This window comes from Myotis nattereri (assembly GCF_964212035.1).
Source record: "Myotis nattereri genome assembly, chromosome: 9".
Lineage (NCBI taxonomy): Eukaryota > Metazoa > Chordata > Mammalia > Chiroptera > Vespertilionidae > Myotis > Myotis nattereri.
In genome coordinates, this window is record NC_138084.1 from 5459495 (window position 1) to 5473563 (window position 14069).

Genomic DNA, 14069 nt, shown 5'->3' on the forward strand with positions numbered 1-14069 from the left:
TTTTAAAAGATGACAAATGTATAGATATTAATATATTTTTGGTGCTGATGGCGACTATTTTTAAGAGAGGATGGAGCTGGCTTATCTCTCTCCCATGAGGTTCTATTTATCCTGGACATTTCACGTGCTCTGTGCCGTGGTTCTGGGGTGGCTTCCCTGACGCCCCAAGCTTCCTGCTACCTGTGTCCTTCCTCGGGCCTTGTCTGGTCCCCTGCCACCAGGACAGCACATCCCATCTGCTCTTCGCTACCACAGCTCTGCCTCCCTCCCACTGCTTCCAGGCAGCCTGGGCCGACCAAGGGCCTTCTGATCAGCTAACAGACTTGTGCGTAACAGCTCATGGTTTTGGAGGTCGAGGGCTTGTCTGGGTCTAGCTTCAGGGGTGAGCCAGGTGGGGAGAATCTTTGAGAGGCCCAGAGCTGTGGCCTGAAGCACAGAAGAGTCCAGGCCAGGCCACGAGGCCTGCTCTTTTCCTGGTTGAGTCAAAAACCTGAGAACAACAGCCAAAAATTGGGACACATCAGAAACCTGTAGCAGGAGGACAGTATTAGATAGCTAATAAGTTATATTTGTAGCCTTTTTTCTGTTTTTCAAGTAGCAAGGCTGGGTCTCGAGCCAGTGGCTCCAACTGAGGGACTCGCCAGGCTCCCTTAGCTTGGCAGGTTTCCTGCCAGTAACAGGAATGGGGCGTGGGTCAGAGGGGAGAGCTGGGCAGGGGCTGAAGAAGAGCGAGAAGGCACACTTGAAAGTGGTCCACAGAACACAGCTGCTGGGCCACCCCTGAAGATGCGCCCAGAGAGAGCAGCACCGCACAGCCCGCTGAGGGCAAGGAGCCTCTCGCTGCCTTCTGCATGGAGACTTGCTTTACTTGCCTGCAGAGCATGGGCGCTGCTGTGTTCTGGAAGTTCTATAGGACAAAATAACATCTGGAAGCTCTGTTTGTTTACATGTCTGTATCCCCGTGTTCCTTGCCAATCTGAGGGAGTCAAAAGGCTCTGTGTTGTCTATTTTATAACTTTCTCTCCAATTATTAAAATAAAAGAAACTTTTTTCTGTGTTTTTTTGTTGTTGTTTGTCTTGTAGGCCTATTTCCACTTGCAGGAAATTAATCAAAACAATTGATGCATTCTATTAAAAGCTTTATCCTCTTACGGTTACCAGTGGGTTCAGACAAGGCCTGACCCAGACAGATTGGGTGGCCTGCCTCTGGTCTCACAGTCAGTACCTGCAGACCCCAGACTGGCGGGGCCTCGCCCAGGGCTCTCTGCCTGCCTGATGCTCCCACATCCTGATACAAGGCTTTCCATTGGGCGGGTACAGTCTGGCGTCTGTTCCCAACAGCCTGCCAGGACCACAGGAGGAAGAGCCACATTCCCAAATAACAGGGCACACAGTTCATGTCACTTCCGGGTCAGACACCGTGATGGAGTCTGTGCCAGGCACACTCGTGTGTTTACGCAGCAGCTCACTGGACCTTCCAGCCGCCCTCTGAGGCAGGAGGTTGTCGCCACCCGGCAGAGAGGTCAGGTGGCCCACAGTCTCCGACTAACCAGTAATGGAGCTAGGCACAAACCGGACCGGCTCAGGTCTATGCCTGCAAGCACTGCGCACTGCTGTGTAGAGACCGGGAGGCCTCGTGGCACCTCAAGGAAATGCAAAGTAACGGCAAATCTAGAGACGACCTGGCCTTCCCATCACCGACCCAGGATCGTCGGGGACCTTATTGCCCTGGTCTCCGAGTCCCGGGTCAGTATTCTCCCGTCACGCCCCGCCAGGTGGACGAGGAGGGGAGGGGAGCTGCAGGCTGGGCCCCGGGAGTGATGCTCCGGGAGGGAAGGGTCAGTGCTCTGGTGCTGTGAGGAGGAAGGAAGACACTGATCTGGCCTCCAAGGCTCCCTGTGAGAAGCCCGGAGGATTGGAAAGGGCCACTGACCCCCCTGTGTCTCTCTAAATAGCGAGGCACAGAGATCCTCTTCACCTCAAGCGCCCCCATGTGAAACACCAGCCAAATCTCCTTTTCACAGGCCCCGCCGGGAGCAGAGCCCATTGCTGGAGCCCAGATGATTAACCGCTATGTAAACGAGGAGCTGAGGACAGACAGGCTTCCAGGAAGCCAGGGGTGGGGTGTGGGGAGGGTCCAGGGCGCCTCTGAGCTCTACTCTCTCCCATTCCTCAGAGAAGCTCAAGGCTCGGACACCTTCCCTAGCAGGCTACGGCCAGTCACTTTTCCCAGTCAGATCATTTGGGGGCTCATCTTGATCTCCACTTCGTGGGATGGATACCATGAGGGAAACGAGCGATTCGGGTCCCTCACTGACGGAACTCGGCCCAGCAGGAGAGGGAAGTGATCAGTGCGAGCCATTCTATAACTAAGGACAAATGGTATGGCTGCGCTACAGATGCTCTGGAACCCCAAAGGGTCTTTGTGTCTGAAACAAGAAAGACTTCTTGGAAGAGGTAGGATCCAGCTGGTCTGGGAAAATGGTAGGATCTGAACAGAACAAAAGAAAAGGGAAGGTGTTTTAGGGTCAGGGCCTGGCCGGTTTTGCCCAGTGGATAGAGCGTTGGCCTGTGGATTGACGGGTCCCGGGTTCGATTCTGGTCAAGGGCACATGCCCAGGTTGCGGGCTCAATCCCCAGTAGGAGGTATGCAGGAGGCAGCTACTCAGCGATTCTCCTCATCATTGATGTTTCTATCTCTCTCTCCCTCTCCTTCTCTGAAATCGATAAAAATATATTTAAAATGAATGAATGAATTAAAAACAACAGAATCCGCAACATCTATGAGGGGCAATAAAGCAGGTCACAATAAAACGAGGTATGTCTGTATTTCCATCGACAATCTGGATGCTTGCACCATTCGGTCCGTCAGCCACAGCACGGGTGTTTTTTGAGCCCTGCCCAGGTGCCAATAAGAACTGGTAACAGAACAGGATTCCGAGAGACAGGAGAGCTGACTGGGACCTAGCATGAGGGTCTCATTGAGGATGAAGGTAGAGTTCTATTTTCATACCGAAAAGCAAGGCAACCAAGTGCAAGGTGGGAAAACTTTACAACAGGAAGTGCTATAAAGGTTTATACTTTATATTTTTCATGTATTTCCTAATTTTTTCCTACAATGGCATATATTATTTTTACAATGAGAAGAAAATAAAGTTATAAAACAATTTAGGGCAGCGGTTCTCAACCTGTGCGCCGCGACCCCTTTGGGAGTCGAACAACCTTTTCACAGGGGTCGCCTAAGACCATCGGAAAACACATATATAATTACATATTGTTTTTGTGATGAATCACGATGCTTTAATTATGTTCAATTTGTAACAATGAAATTGGGGGCCACCACAACATGAGGAACTGTATGAAAGGGTCGCGGCATTAGGAAGGTTGAGAACCACTGATTTAGGGTGCTAGTAGACTTGAAATTCAACACGTCAACAGGGAGATGGGGCTGCCCCCCGAAAAGCTAATGTGATCTTTGACAATAACAGAGATGTGGCAACCAAGACCACCTCCCTGCCCTGGGCTAGGCCGCAGTCAGCGGGTGACAGGGAAGAGCAGAGACCGGGTGGAGGCCCAGCTCTGCCTCATGCGTCTGCGCGGCCTTCGGCAAGTCAGTTTTCTCATCTATAAAATAAGGTGAGTTCCTACGTTCAAAAGTCCCCTTCTGCCCGGTTCGGTGGTTGAGCCTCGACCCATGAACCAGGAGGTCACGGTTCCATTCCAGGTCAGGGCACGTGCCTGGGTTGCAGGCTGGATTCCCAGTGTGGGGCGTGCAGGAGGCAGCCAGTCAATGGTTCTCTTTCATCACTGATGTCTCTCTCTCTCTCCCTCTCCCTCTCCCTTCCTCTCTGAAACCAATGAAAAAGAAATATTTTTAAAGTCCCTTTCTGTTATTAAGACTTTGCTGCTAGGCCCCCATTTCCATAAAAGCCGCGAGGAAACTGACAAACTGCAGTGGCGGTGAGGAGGCCCCAAGGCTGAGACGCTGAGTGGAAGCATGGCTGCCGGCAGAGGGAACCGGCTTATTCCGCCGTCCCAGGGGGCAGACCCTGGGCCAGAGGGGGTTGGGGGAACAGACTCCACTGCAGGGAGCCCTGGCACAGCGTAACCACAGGGTGGCTGCTGGGGGCAGGAGCCCGGGCATGGTCACCTCGGGGTTGCTGGCCAGGCTGGGGGGCCATTTGTTAGGAGCCTCCAGAGGGACTGGGTCACGGGGCTGAAGGCCGACGACGATCTCCAAGGCTCTTTCCACCCACAAGATTCTACAAGGACGGGCCAAAGCGCAGTGGTCAGGACTTGCAGGCCTCATCGCCATTCCCCAGGAAGCAGAGCCAGAGAACAGAATGAAATGGAGAGGAAGCCACCAGCTAGAGTGACACGAGTGGGGAGGCTGTTCCGTCCTCTGGGCTTGGGGTGATGAGGATGTGGACACGCAGTGGGCAGGGGCTCCCCTCTCGCTGCCACCGGCTCTGGCCCGTCTTCTGGGGCCTCCCAAGACCAGTCCGCCCCCTCAGGTGATGGCAGCCACCTGACCCAGGATGTCCCCGACTCTTCATGTCCCAGACAATCCGCCCTCCTCCTTTCCTCATGCCAGCCCCCTCCCGTGTTTCTGGAGTCTGTTTTGAAACTCTAGCTCCCAACCCCCAGGCCAATGCGCCCAGCTCTTTGAGTCCCTTCCTGTAAGCAACCAGCCTCTCCTCTCCGTGCCCCTGAGATCGCCCTCCCTGCCTGGCAGCTCTCCTCCTGGGCAGCAGACTCGCTGACACGAGATGGGGGGGTGCGGGGGGGACGGCTCAGGTCCCACACCACTGCAGGGCCGCGCTGGAGGGGAGGCTGAGTCAGGTGTGGAGAGTCTGGTCCTGGGAGGGGGCGGTGCACTGAGCGAGCCGCCAGGTCTGCGCCCTGAATGTAAGAGCTGGGTTTGGCGTGAGTGGTTCCCCCTGCTCCTCACCTGCTCTCTCCACATAAAACGGTGGAGTACTACTTCTCCCCTGACCGGCCTTCCAAGCAGAAAGAAACACAAATCAGGCGCCTAAAACTGCTCAGCGATATGCAGGCTGAGCTGGTGGCACTGCACACCCGGCCTCAATGTCAAATGGGAGCCCCCACCTCTGACTCCAGACCTGAGGGGCAGCAAACCCGCCCCAACACCACCGAGAGGAGACCTGGCCGAGAGGAGACATGGCCGAGCTGCCCCAGGCGGAGCCACGAGTGCCACCGCTCAGCCGCTCTGTCCAAGCTGCTGGCCGCCCTGCCCGCAAGCACCGCAGCAGAGGTCTCTGCCCAGAGCAGGGGGGCCACGCACTGGGTAGGAGACCAGACCAAGAGGCTCCCAGGGCGCCGAGATGCAGGGCCATGGGCCCTGCTAACCCCCGAGTGCTTGAGGCAAGCACTTGGCTGTCAGCACGTAGGTAAACAGTCCTAGGACAGCAGCGAATCACCCCTTCTGTTTATGGCTCCCCTATACACGCTGCACCCCAGGCTTCTCTCTGACATCACCGCTAACCCCACAGCCACCCTGGGAGGTAGTCATTACTGTTCCTATTTTTAGACAGAGAGGTTGAGGCTGGGGAGACGCAGTGCCTGGCTCAAGGTCAGGGGATAGGGAGCCAGCCTCTGGCCTAGGGTTGCTGGACTCAACTGGGGCTCTTGACTTTCAAATTAGCAACGACTGGAACGGGGGACCCTTTCCTTTCGGTTCTTCATTTACTGACACTGAGCACCTGCTCTGTGCCAAGCGCTGTGCGGAGGCGGGGACACAGCTGACCGAGGCCCGGCCCCGAGCTCCTGAGTTCACGGTCCCGGGGGAACGGACGTGGCCAGTCGGGGGCGGGGGGTGAAGGGACAGGAGTGAGAACTGAGGACAGCAGGAAGGGGGCCCACCCTTGAGCAGCCCTCTCTGAAGCCCCCAAATGTCACCCATGTGACAGAGCTGAGAGGAGGGAAAGGAGGGAGACACCCTGGCGGGGGCGCCCGCGCGGGCACCATCTGCCTGGCTCCTGCACCGCCCCTATCACCGTCTCTCCAGGCAGGAAAGAGACGCCTAGGAGACCGACCACCTGCCAGAGCCCCCACGGCCACCCGGCAGCGGACGCCCGGACTGGCTCTCTGTAGCCATCACACTGTCTTCCCAAGAAATACAAGAGGAGAGAGTTCTGGAAGGACCTAAGCCCAACTGTAGGGGAAAAGCCATTGGGGGGGCGGGAGCCAGGGCCCAAGAGCTGGGGGTCTAGCTCCTGCCCCAGAAATGCCAGGTGTGCTGTTCCCGCGAATGTCGCAGCCGCTGCCGTCTTAAATATTCCTGTTAAACCGGAGGAAGGGCGAAGGGACCGGGAGTGGGTCAGGACGTCCCAAACCCATAGGAGCTCCGCAGGAACTCCCAGCATCCGCCTCCGCGTGTACCTGACCTCCTCCCCACAGTCCCAGTTTTCCAAGGTAGTGATCTCGCTAAGAAACTCATCCTGTCCTCACCACCTAGGCCCGTCCAGTCCAGCCGGCTCCAGCCGGCCCCTCTCCGCCTCCCCCGCCTCTGAGGGGGACTCCGGGTAACAGGCCCAGGCGCCTCCCTCTCCCCACACGCAGCGCAGCGCAGCGGGCGAGCTGCTGAAGGAACCCAGGAGAACTGGTAGAACTTGTGTCCCCTTTGCCAGAGGCACACACGAACCTGCCAGCGGTAATAACAGGGCAAAGGAGCGGACCCGCCTGGGAAGAGGAGGGCAGGCTGGCTGCCACCGCCATGCCAGAGCCCCTGCCATTAGGGCCGTGCTTGGAAGAGGGACCCTTGGAGAGTGGGGTTCTCTACATTCCTGCCATGACAGACCTGACAGGCTTTCCCCACCCCAACAAGATGAGTCTCCTCTAATGCTAATACCCACCCCCCTCTCTTCCACGATCTCCCAGGAGTTCTAGGCACTCATGTCTCAGCCGTGAGCAGGAACCTCTAGGGCCACCATCATTCCCCGCCCCAGCCCTGGCAGCCTCGGGGGTAAGGGGAGGAGAGGAGGTCCTGGAGGTCAGGACAGAAGGGATGGGAGCTGCCCTTAGGAGGCCCAGGTGCTCTGAGGGTGAGGCCTGAGGCAGAGCCCTCTCCTGAGTCTGCTTTGTTTGGGGGGAATTTGTTAAAGTGCAAGAAGAGGGAAAAGAGCAAAGCATTCCTGGTCTCGTGGTCTCGGTGGGAGAGTCAGGGAGAATCAATATGTATCCAAATTCAACGTGGTGCATTAAAATGTGATGTCCAAATGAGTTTTTGGCAGGTAAATTTTTAGCCTTAATATAAAGAGTTCTTACATATCAATAAGAATAAAATATACCATTAAAAACTGACAAATAGCCCTAGCTGGTTTGGCTCAGTGGATAGAGCGTCGGCCTGAAGGGTCTTGGGTTCGATTCCGGTCAAGGGCACATGCCCAGGTTGTGGGCTCAATCCCCAGTAGGGGGTGTGCAGGGGGTAACTGATCAATGATTCTCTCTCATCACTGATGTTTCTCTCTCTCCCTCTCCCTTCCTCTCTGAAATCAATAAACATATATTTTTTTAAAAAACCACCCTGACAAATAGTGTGGAGAACCTATTTATAAAAGAAATTCAACATGATCAAAGTCATATGAAAAAAAATTCAACTTCATTCTATATCTTAAAATAAGATATAGAAATCTATCATAAAACATTACAATAATGAAAAAATAGGAAAAATCAAAATGTTTAACTCTAGAATAAGGAAATATTATGTAGCCATTAAATATGTTGTAATAAAAATATTTACTAACAGGAAAATGTTTACAATACATTAAGTTCAAAAGCAGGTCCCAAACATTGTTATGAGTAGGCACATTTTCCATGTTTGTAAACACAAGCCCATGTGTACATCATAAAAGTTAAAGAAGACTAAATTCCACAGTGCTCAGAATACTAAGTTATTACTCAATGGCAGAATTATGATTTTTATTTTCACCTGTTTTTTTGTCTATATTTTGTACTTTTTTTCTACAATAACCCCCCCCCCCATTGCTTTTGTAATGAAAAGAAACCTTGGTGACTTTGAAAGAGTCCTTGGCAGAATAAATGTGAGAATCACTTGCATTATGTGTACAGTCTTCACTGAGAAATGGAGTCTTCTCCCTCTTTAAAAAACATATATTTTTATTGATTTCAGAGAGGAAGAGAGAGGGAGAGACGGAAACATCAATGATGAGAATCATTGATCAGCTGCCTCCTGTACACCCCACACTGGGGATCAAGCCCGCCACCCAGGCATGTGCCCTGACTGGGACTCGAACTGTGACCTCCTGGTTCACAGGTCGACACTCAACTACTGAGCCACACCGGCCAGGCGATTCTTCTCCCCCTTAATCTTACAAGTCGGGGTGAGATGGGAATAGGTGGGAGGAAGGCTGAGGTCTAAGGTCACTTGGGGGGCAGAGATGGGATAAGGAAGGAGACCCAGGAATCCCAACTCCGAGGATGCTCTGAAATCGACAGGGGGCCCATGACCTTGCATAGAAGGCAGAGAGGACTGGAAGTCACAGGACGTGAGTGAATCCTAGGTTTACCGGTTGGCTCTGAGGAAGGTGCTTTATTTCTCTGAACCTCAATGTCTATAAAGGGAAATATGGTAATGCAGAATTACTGTGGGAACTAAATATGACAATTGTTTGCTTCGTGCGGTATAAAGCCCCAAACAAACATTAGATGTTGTAGTTAATAACATTCATCTCTGATTCAGCCTTCGCAAGAAAGGTGGCCAGCGGCTGTGGCCAAGTTTGCACTGGCTGAGAGATTTCTGGATGTGCTGGAGGGAGGGACACATTTTCCCCTGTGTTCAGGTAAGGTCTTGGATTTCCTGGTCCATAGTATAGAAAATAAAAACAAAATACACCTACTGTGAGTTCAGAGGGAGGTGTTTGGGGGCCTTCTGACTACTCTTTGAGGAAACACTATTTAGCCTGTAATGAGAAACCCCTGGCTAGTCATGTGCGGAGCTCTGGGAAGGAGAAAATGGTACAAAAGGCAGAGGTCTGTGCCCCCTTCACCTATAACATTATAACCTATATTTTACTGATGTTTTGGCAAAATGTCTTGGGGTGAGTTGGGTGGACCAAGGATGCCAGAGCTTGCCATCTGAGGAGATGGGGAGAGGCTGGGTGGGGTTCTGGTTCGATGGGTCCCCACTCTGCACGAGACAGGGAAGTCATGGCTTCAGGGCGGAGGCGGCAGGCACGCTCGTGAACATGAGCCCCTCTTACAGCGCCACTCGCCGTTTTCACGCAGGATGGCCCCTAACGTCCCCAAAGAGCACCACTGTCCTCATGCCACTACGCGAGAGGGATTTCCTGACGCGGTGACAAGCTCTCTAAGTACTGATCATGTTGGAGACTCATTCCTGACTGCACCGCTCCGAGGCCACCCGCCTCAGAGGACAAGCATAATCTTCACTCTTCTGTCCTCCTCCACCTTTCCTGCCCTTTTCTTCCTCCCCTTGTTCCTCAGCCTCCCTCTCCTTCTCCGTGTCCCCTCGCTGGTTCCAGATCCGGCCAGCACCCCCGCTGTGCTCCTCATGCCGCAGGCACCCACCACAGGGAGCCCGCCGAGGCAGGTGTCCTGAGCTAGAGCACAGTGGCCTGTGTGGCGAGGGCGCAGGCGCAACAGCTCTGGTCAGCAGTGCGGGCTGTCCCTTCGCGCCGGCCACCAAGGCTTTGGCTCTCAGAGCTTTATTCCTCGTTTCCTCACCAGTCCCTTCCTCAATTATCCAACACATCTTTTAAAATCTTTTTGTAACTAAGTTTTTCTCCTAATACTCCTGCCAACCGTGCCCCTTTCCTCAGGCCCCTCCCTCTCTGCAGAGCCTCTGATGGAGCTGCTAGCTGGTGCTGACATGCCCTAGCTGGGCGCTCCGCTCGCTCCGGGTGTGGTTTCGCCTGGTGGACAGGCGCAGCGGGCCTCCTGTCCTGTGGGCAGTGGGGAGGGGAGCAGTGCTCAGCTCAGCTGCTTCCTCCCATTCCAGGCCTCCCAGGCTCATCATCTATCCCCGCTGCCCACCAAGTGCCAGATGGAAGCCTTTTCTGTCTCCTTCGTTCCTTAGAACTCGCCCAACTATGTTTTTTTCTAATCTGAATCTCATTTCGAAATCTCCTGCCCAAGGGGTTTCCCAACGCCTCTCAGCTTTGAATCAACCTGCTGTTTACAGCACACCCAGATCAGGGGGACCGGTTCTGACACTACGCCCTGAAGACACTCCTGTGCCCGAGATAGTCAGTGACACCTGGACAAACATTCCTTCCTTATCTCCCGTGAAGGAAGAAGCCAAGTCGGCTCCAAGCTGAGAACAGGAACTGGCCGGAAGGCAGGGACCAACTTGGCCTATTCTTCCCCTGGGGAGACGGCTGGGGGCTCGCTGTAAATGCAGGTCCAGCCTGCAGGGGGGTGACCCTCTCCAAGCAGCCCACAGAATCTCTGCCCCCAAAAGTGCCCAGTCCCTCTCAGGGGGCGATTCCACAGGAATGGGAATCTTAGTCCCCGCCCAGGGCTTAATGCGGTGGATTTCTGGCCAGAGGGACCTTGAGCCAGGAGCAGCCTCTGGAACAAACACAGAGAAGTGGGTCAGTGTTTTTTTGAACAAAGGAAAACGGGTTGTTCTCTGCATACAAAGGTGACCCACTCACTACCTGCCTTGGTAACCTGAGAGCACTCCCCAGCAAGGAGGGTCGCCCTGCTGGGGTACTGCTCCTCCTCCAGGGGAAGCTGAAGGACCAGCCTGGGGAAGAATAGCAACCTGGGTCTCTGCATCATGTTCTGGCCAAGAAGACATTTCACCTTGATTTTTTAAAAATCGACTCAAAGCCCAGTTCTGCATCTGAGTCCCAGAGAGCCAATCCCTTCATGCAAATGAACAGAGCAGATCATGGATGCCAAGCGGCCTCGGAGGCTGTCACTCCCTCACTGAGGTGAACGCTGCGGGCCAAGACAAAGCCTCTCTCTCCGCTCCTCTCCTCTGATTTGAGAGAAAACACCCGATGCCACGGCGAACTCCTGTTCTTGGCACTTGGTGTCACTCTTGCTTCACCCTGACTCAGCTCAAAGCCTTCAGACTAGTGGCCATCATCACAGAGGAGACAGCTGTCCTCAATCCCACCCTCACTGCGCACACGCACACGCACACGCACGCACACGCACGCACACACACACACGCGCACACGCACACACACGCACACACACACACGCACGCACGCACGCGCACGCGCACACGCACGCGCACACACGCACGCACGCACACGCACACGCACACGCACACGCACGCACACGCCAGGGCCTAGCCCAGCTCTCCCGGAGGAAGGGGAAGTGTCCGGGTAGAAGGATGACAGGAGTGCCACACATTGAATGGCAGGAGGAAGGGCCTCATCTTCCCTGAGCAAGGCCTGGGTGGAGCCTGGGCTCCTGGAATTGTTGGTGGTTGACTTCACCACCATTTTCTTAAAAGTCAGAATTGCTCACAAGGCAATCTCATAGCACAAACACACCCAAACACTAAGAGTCACCTGACATCAAACGGACAAATTCTGGTGATGGAAACATAGAAACTATCCATTTGTAGCTGCAAGGTTTGCTGTGAGTCTCCTTTCAACACTTGCTTACCAAGCCTTTGTCAATCTCCAGTGCAGGAGGGCACATTTTTTCTACTAAGAACACCTTGGGCAACCATATGAATGTTATAGTCCCTTGTAGTTAGTCTAATAATTAGCATAACTAAGCTCCTCCTCCTGTCATGCTCCTCACCGCCCCACCTTCCCAACCCCTCCCGGCCTCTGCTGTTCCCTTTCCTCACTCAACAAGGATTTAATGAGCTCCCACCAGGCTCTGGGCTCACTCCGGAGTCTCCTTCTGCAAACCACTCCCTCTACATTGCCTCTAGAACAGTGGTTCTCAACCTTCCTAATGCCACGACCCTTTAATACAGTTCCTCATGTTGTGGTGACCCCCAATTTCATTGTTACAAATTGAACATAATTAAAGCATAGTGATTAATCACAAAAACAATATGTAATTATATACGTGTTTTCCGATGGTCTTAGGCGACCCCTGTGAAAGGGTCGTTCGACCCCCAAAGGGGTCGCGACCCACAGGTTGAGAACCTCTGCTCTAGAACATGTCTCTGTCCTTGAGGTTCTCCTGTGGGTGACTAATCCTCATGGACACAGTGGTTCCTCCTCTGGGCACAGAGACCTAACATCCTTCCACCCAAAATCCAACTCCTTTCCCACCCACAAGGCCAGGTGCATCAGGGTGAAGTCTGACAGCCCCAATAGCACCGGCTTAGTGAAGAGCCATTAGCCAGGAAGAGCTGTGTGCAAAAGGCCGCCTGCCCAAGCCACAGCTGTCCTTCAACCAGCTGCTGCCCACTGCACCAGCCTACTTAGCACAACAATATCTAGGTTATGGGCTCCTGGTCAACTGATGCTCCCTGATCCCTGGCATGGAACTGGCTGTCCGGAGCAAGAGGTCTCCGGGAAGGTGGAGCTTCCATCTGCCCTCCTGCCAGAATTCTGATGCCTGACGCACCAGGGAGCAGAGGTCACCGCTTCCCTGCAGCCTCATCTTTGAAAACATCTTGTAAACATGCATCAGAGGAAGAAATCTTCATTCTACCTCTTATTAGTTCCTGGACCTGCAAAGTTCCAGCCCGACAAGTCACGCTGGAGATGACAGAAGGCTGGCGTGAGGAGACTCAAGTGGCTGAACTACCGCTTACCCTACTTCTGGAGATAAGAGTGTGGATGCCAAGGTCAGGAACAACATGGTGCCATGGGCACTGTGTCAACAGCATCTGTCGGGAAGCCCTGGCCTGGGGCTTTGTGAACTGCCCCAGGGGAGTGGCCAGTCAGGCTGCATTCTTCCTGAAGTCATTCAAAGTGCTGTACCACCATCAAAAAGGGCTCCTGTCCTGAGGGGCACACTAGAGCAGCTTGATTGCTCTACATGTGGAATCGACATCAAGAGATTTCAGAAGCATAATTTTTTGGAACCTGGGCAGCTGGTGATCGTCGGTCCTGGCGCCCGCAAAACAACAACAACAACAAAGTACTGTATGACCATGATCTTGATCTTACCAACATCTAAGGAAGGGAAAAAAGGAATGGGCAGAAGTCTTCTGGTTTTAATTAAAAAAAAAAAACAAACAATGGGGAGGAGGAGCCTTTAGGTGAACTAGCCAGAAAGTCAATAAAGAAGCATAAACCCACCCTAGCTGGTTTGGCTCCGTGGATACAGCGTCGGCCTGCGGACTGAAGGGTCCCAGGTTTGATTCCAGACAAGGGCACGTGTCTGGGTTGTGGGCTCAATCCCCAGTAGGGGATGTGCAGGAGGCAGCCGATCCATGATTCTCTCTCATCACTGATGTTTCTCTCTTTCTCTCCCTCTCCCTTCCTTTCTGAAATCAATATAAATATATTAAAAAAGAAAGAAAAAAAAAAGAGCACATACCTTGGTTGCAGGCTTAATCCCCCACCCTGGTTTGGCATGGGTTGGAGGCAACCAATCAATGTTTCTCTCTCTCTCTGTCTCTCCCCCTCCCTTCCACTCTCTCTAAAAATTAATGGAAAATCCTTGGGTAAGGATTAACAATAACAAAAGAAGCACAGACTCTAAAACCCTGACCCAGACCCCATGGCCATAGCAAATCAGACAGATGGGTGATTTTGTATGTGTGTGTTCAGACTGAATTCAAGGCTGAACTGACCCCTCTTGAAAGGATACCAAGATGCAAATCCCCTGCCTTGACTTACCCAAACTTTGTAAATAACAGAGACACTCACTAAAGAAATTAGAAGACAAAATAGCTAAGTGGTTTGAGAAGGCGTGGCTAGAAGCATGTTTTCCCTAAAGCCGTATGTGTAGACAGTCAAAAATACGAGTTTAATGAGCTTATAAATTTGGAGTGACTCTTCACATCTCACAGAGTCTGGGATTAAACTATTTCGCCTCTGAAATCAAAGAGGCTGCCACTGGACCCTCATCCCTGAACACTTCTTCCAGAGGCCGCTCCATGCAATTCTTCCTCAGTTTACCCTTCTGCCCAG

At 53.1% G+C, this 14069-nt stretch overlaps 1 long non-coding RNA gene across 3 annotated transcripts in view; it reads right to left on the reverse strand.

Moving 5' to 3' along the window:
- Positions 1-14069, reverse strand: part of LOC308525093 — a 42175-nt gene that overhangs the window by 8991 nt on the left and 19115 nt on the right. The gene's annotated exons all lie outside the window — the stretch shown is intronic.